The sequence below is a fragment of the Tenrec ecaudatus genome, chromosome 10, assembly GCF_050624435.1.
Source record: "Tenrec ecaudatus isolate mTenEca1 chromosome 10, mTenEca1.hap1, whole genome shotgun sequence".
In the NCBI taxonomy this organism is placed as follows: Eukaryota; Metazoa; Chordata; class Mammalia; order Afrosoricida; family Tenrecidae; genus Tenrec; species Tenrec ecaudatus.
The window spans coordinates 80,579,556-80,585,498 of NC_134539.1; positions in this window are offsets into that span (position 1 = coordinate 80,579,556).

The following is a 5,943-nucleotide window of genomic DNA, read 5'->3' on the forward strand; positions in this document are numbered from 1 at the left end:
GGGAGTCGCTGAGCCGGGCTCGGGGCCGGCGGGCGGACCGGGAATATTGTGCCCTCTGCTGGCCACACTGCGTACCTACACACGCTGTCGGGCTGCTGCCTGCCGGCGAGGAGGTCCCAATTTCAAACCCAGGACTTGGCCCTCTCCCCTAGCGCGCTTTTGGGAATCCACAGAGTCCTTGGGAATCCTTCCCTATGACAAGTCCCGTGGACCCAACCCAGACCTTCCAGCTCCAAGCTCAGTGCAGCGTTCCATGGTTCTCCCTGTTTCCCCATCCAGTCTCCCCCTTTTCACCCTCTCAGGTTTGGGCAAATGAGAACCGCTCTGGCCTGGCCTTCTGGCCTTCAGATCCCGAGGGAGGCGTCCTGTGCGCAGTCTGGAGCACGGCCTGTGCCCAGGATCTCGTTCGGGGTCTCACGACCGAAGGACGCGCCATTGCCCCCGCTGTTCTCTTCACGTCCCCGCGGAGGCAACAGCTCCAACACCCGGCGAAGGTCGCGCTCACATTCGCTCCAGGCTGTCGAGGTACAGGGCTTGGCGTCCTAGGGAGCGACCACCCCATCCGTATGACCTAAGGGCGGGCCTGCTCGGATCAAAACCCCGGTCCCCTCTCCGCGTCCTCACTGCTCCAAGTCCATTCGTTGCCACCCTCGGACCACTGATCAGCCCTGTTCCCGCCCCTGGCTTCCTTGCTGAGCCGACCCATCCTGGGTCCTTGGCACGGAGTGACCCCAAGCTCCTGCCGGCACTGACAGGCCTGTCGCCCTACCGGCGCGCAGCAAGGACTGGACCGAGGCCGGGGTCCGGCTGCGGTCTCCAGGACGAGCCGGGATCCAGGGTGCCGGCGGCCGCTCGCACCCTTTCGCTCCGCGCAACCCCGGGTCGCTCTCGCTCGGACTTCGGACTCCGGCAGCACAAACAGCTGCAGACGCTCCCCATCAGAGGGCGGCCTGATTGGACGGTTCGGAATCGCTGGGGAAGCCGTCAGAAGGGAGCGATGGAAGCGCGATGGCCGGAATCTCCGGTCCGGGTCTTCGGGACACCCCCTCCGCCACTGGATCTTCTTCTAAAAGCTTGCACCCCGCTTCCCACCCCCGGCTGCCCACCCTCCAAGACCACCGCCCTATGACCCTCTCCACCTAACCCTGTTCATCCTGCTCCGGTCGACAGCTTGAACGGAAGCCCCGGGGTCCCTCCCAGATCCAACTCTCGCGGATGGCAAGGTTGAGGGGGTGGGGAGCAGAGCGTGCCAACCCTGAGCTGTGTGGATCGACTGTGCCCCAGGAGCGAGAATACTAGAGCCCCCAGCCCACGCTGCCCGCCACCATCACCTGAGGAAGCAGTGATCAATCGATCCTGGGATGGCCGCAAGCGACTAGCTCTATCCAGTAAGCTGTGGCCTGGACTAAGGGTTCCTTCGGGCCGGAGGCACTTGGGAGAGCCACACAGGATCGGGTAGGGAGCAGGGTGGCGCAGAGGTGGCATTGGTAAAGGCTCAGGGCCTGGGACTCGGGCGGGCAAAAAGGGTCAGGTCCCTTCTTTGAGAGGAGAGATAATCACACAGTCACATGGCAGAATGCAGTGTTTCTGGATGTCTCCCTTCTAAGAGGGGGCCAGACAGAGGAGTGACTAGTGGCGATGGTGGGGGTCGTCAAAGCCAGGAGGTAGGTGGGGGTCTGATTCAGGGCTGGGAGCTGATTCTTCCTCTCACCTGTGGTCTTCTGACCAGGGGGCAGGATTTCAGGTCTTTGGCTGATGTGGGTGGGTGGGTGTGGCTCCTCGGTGGATTGCTGTTTATTTGCTTTGTGGGTGAAGACTCCCCCCTCCCCCTCCCAACCCAGGCACAGCCTCCACCAGCAGGTGGGCTCTCTGGCCAGAGACCCAGGACTTTTCAGCACAAGGGCTGAGCCATCAGTCATGGGATGCCTCTCCAATCCGAGAATGCCCTGGAGACAGCTCCCTGGATCAAAGGGCTGGAGCTCAGAGAGGGTGGTGCGCCCCCCCCCCCCTCTGGCTGGCCTAGGGCCCAGATCTTCTACCGGCCAGCCGGTGGTTCCAAGTGCACTCCAGCAGCTTTGGAGTGTGACCCAGATGTGGTTCCCGATCTGGCTGTGGGATTATAGGAAAGTCTTGTCTCCTCCACACTGCAGCCTCCTTGTCTGTAAAACCAGTTTAGTAATGGCATCTCCCCCTGGGTGTTGAGTGAACGCAATGAGAGTGCTCCCCAAGGTCATGGCTAGGTGCCATTGGGTCAGTGTTCAGAGGGACCCCATGTAGGTGTCTCTAGAGAGTTGGTAAATACTTGGATTCGGGGAAATCATAGCTGTTCCTCCCCCCTTGAAACAAGACCTGCAGGAAAATAGGCAGACTACCCTGAACCCTGTCAGGCACCTTCCTTCAGGGCAGGCGAAGGAAGCTCAGTTCCAGGTCCCAGTTGCTGAGCACAGGAGTGCCCCAAAGCAGTGCCCAGAAGGCCAGCACAGTCAGCCTCCTGCCCTCTCCATTTTTCCTGGCTCTGCCTGACTGTGTGAGATACTCAGGTATGAGTATATAATATATACTATATCTATGATTATATATGTTACATATAACATGCACATTAGATATAATATAATATATTATATTATATTATATATACTATATCTATGATTAGATATAATATAATATATACTATATCTATGATACTATATCTATAATATATATATCTATATATTATAGATATAATATAATATATACTATATCTATGATTATATATGTTACATATAACATGCACATTAGATATAAGAAATGTATAGCATTGTATATGTATGTGTATAAATTGGTGCCATAGTGGTTTACATGTTGAGTGGCTAACTGTAAGGTCTACAGTTCAAAACCACCAACTAACCCACTGGAGAAAGATGAGGCTTTCTATTCCCATAAAGATTTGGTCTGGGAAGCCCATAGGGTTTCTGTGAGTCAGTATAGACTTGATGACAGTGACTTTAGAGCAGCCGTTCTCAACCTGTGGGTCGTGAACCCTTTGGGGGGGGGTGTCGAATGACCCTTTCACAGGGTCACCTGATTCATAACAGTAGCAATATTACAGTTATGAAGTAACAACGAAAATAATTTTATGGTTGGGGGGGCACCACAACATGAAGGACTGTATGACAGGGCAGCAGCATTAGGAAGGTTGAGAACCACTGGTTTAGAGTTTTTTAAAAATGCAGTGGGTTTTAGGTTGGGTGCTAATGGCAAGGTCAAGAGAGAGGTGAGGCTGTCTGCTTCTATAACAATTGACGGCCTCCGGAACCCAAAGGGGCAGTTCTGCCCTGTGGTCATGATGAGTTGGAATAGACTCAGCGGCAGTGAGTATGCATGACCTACTTTACACACACACACATACACACACACTGCTGTCCTAAAAAAACTCTGGATGTGGGGCCAAATGAATGGCTGGGTTATTTCAGCAGCACATCTAGAACCAGAGGTTTCCCCAATGTGGATCTAGGCCAGGAGAACAAAGAGATGGCCACAGACCATGTTTAGAGCCACAAAAGCCCTATGAGGACAGAAGACTAAGAATAACTTGCAGCAAGACATTTTCTGTGAATTGGACACAAGTTTACAAAAACTAGGGCATTTATTGGTCTGCACCCTACGAGCCTAGGGTGCTGGGGCCAGCATCCATTGCCCTATTGATCTTTATCTTTAATTCACTCCACAGTGCCAGGGCTGCTAGGAGCCAGAGGTTTGCCCCTTCCTGCAATGATTTGGTATCTAGTACAGGGCTTTGAGTGTCTGTGCAAATAAGTGCATTTAGCGTGCATTTGCTTCGACGAGTGTCCCTTTCTGTTGGAGGTGTGCGCGCTCGCTCTCCATTGACCTAGGAACATAGAAGAATGGAGCGGAAATAAAAAATGAAGGCAGGCGCTCAGGGCCGGGCAGAGGGATTGGAGCTCTTCTGATGTCTGGGGCTGTGGCCACCAGGGATGCAGAGTTTGCAGCCTTGGCATTAGCTGTCTGGGGTTGCTCAGGACTGAGAGGTAGGCTTGGTAAAATCTAGATTCGGAGCAATGCTTTTTTGGAAATGAAACGGCCTCTTGTATGTATGTGTGTGTGTGAAAATATACATAAGAAAGCATTAGCCAATTGAACACGTCTCCACATGCATAATCCAGTGACATCGATCACATTCTTTGTGTCCTACAACCATTCGTTCTCTCTACCCTTTTCCAAATTCTCCCACCGCCATTAACATGAACTCAGTGCCTCCTGCTTGAGAACCCTCCCTTTCCTCCTTCCTCCCGCCCCTGTGGACCGCTGTTGGCTGTTGCCATTAGGGCGTCCTGGAGTCAATTTCAGCTCCTAGAGAGCCCACAGGACAGAGCCGAATCCCCCATGCGGTTTTCTAGACTGTGATCTTGACCGGACAGATCGCCAGCCTTTCTCCTGTAGAGCCGCTGGGTTGGCTGTACTGCCAGCAGCCAGGGCGTGCATATTCAGTCAGCTTTGGCTTCTACATGTTTCTTTATTGCCTATCAGTGAGTGTGGAGAATTTGTGCTTTTTTTGACTGGCCGATTTGGCTCAGCATAATGTTTTCATGGTTTATCCACATTGCGGCACCGATCAGGACTCCTTTGCCTTTATAGAATGCTTAATGTTCCATTGGAGGAGTCTGCTACATCTTGTCTATCCCCTCACGTGCAGATGGGCGTGTCGGCTGATTCTATGTTCTGGCCACTATGAAGTAGGCAGTGAGCACTGAGGAACACGTTTCTGTTTACATTCCTTCCGTCACTCCTGCAGGGTCTATCGCTAGGACCCAGACTGTGCGGCCCCGTGGTGATTCTATGTTTGCCTCCGCAAGGAAGCTCCGGTTTTCTGGAGGGGTGGTAAGAGCTTGCACGTCCACCCACAACCAAGGAGTGTTTCTTCCGGTTTCTCTGTCACTTCACCAGCACCTGCTGTTCCTGGGTTTCTTTATTTGTTTAATCATTGCCATGCAAATGGGCATCTCATTGTGGTTTTGATTTGGATGCTGCCAGCCTTGTAATCACTGCCCCCTGGGTATTCTTGGTGAAGCAAACAGAATCATGAATAAGGGTGGAAGTTTGGGCTTTGGTTTTTGTGTTTTGAGTGGGAGGTGGGGCCCTATTTTGCACTGAAGTGGCAGGGATCGAATTCAAACTTAGTCGAATCTGGCTGAGAGGCAGAGGTGCACAGAGAAGTGGCTGGACAGCCCTCTCTCCACAGGGCAGTGGCAGGAGCCAGACCCCTTCTCCTTTGGGCTCAGGAAGCAGGGATGCTGTCCACCACACACCTGCTTCCTAAGGGTGAAAAGCAGCCCAGCCCGGATGTCGAGGGCCCAGAGTGCCTGAGCCCTGGTCCCCGTTCTCCAACTAGGGGCTCAGAGTCAGGATACAGCCTGTCTGACCCCCTCCCCCCAATTTCTTTTCCCACCACTGAAGCCTGGCTGCATTTGTTCTAAGACAGTCTTAAGTAACCTTTTAAGTCAGTGGTTCTCAACCTTCCTAATGCCGTGACCCTTTCATACAGTTCCTCATGCTGTGATGAGCCCCCCAACCATAAAATTATTTTCGTTGCTACTTCATAACTGTCATTTTGCTACTGTTATGAATCAGGTGACCTGTGTGAAAGGGTCTTTGGACCCCCACAGGGGTCGAGACCCACAGGTTGAGAACGGCTGTAATTGAATTGAAGTAGGGTACATGTGACGACTTATGAACCCTGTGGATTACACAGAACTGCTCCATGGGAGTTTCTTTGTGTAATGGTTTTGTTTTTTTTCCCTTGGTGTAATCTTAATGGAAGCAGGTCACCAGGTCTTTGCTTCCACTGTACTGCTGTGTGGCCCACTCTAAGGTAACTAACAACAACAAAAACAATTACTAATAACAATAGTAATTTACATATGGAAAAGTATATAACTGTGCAAA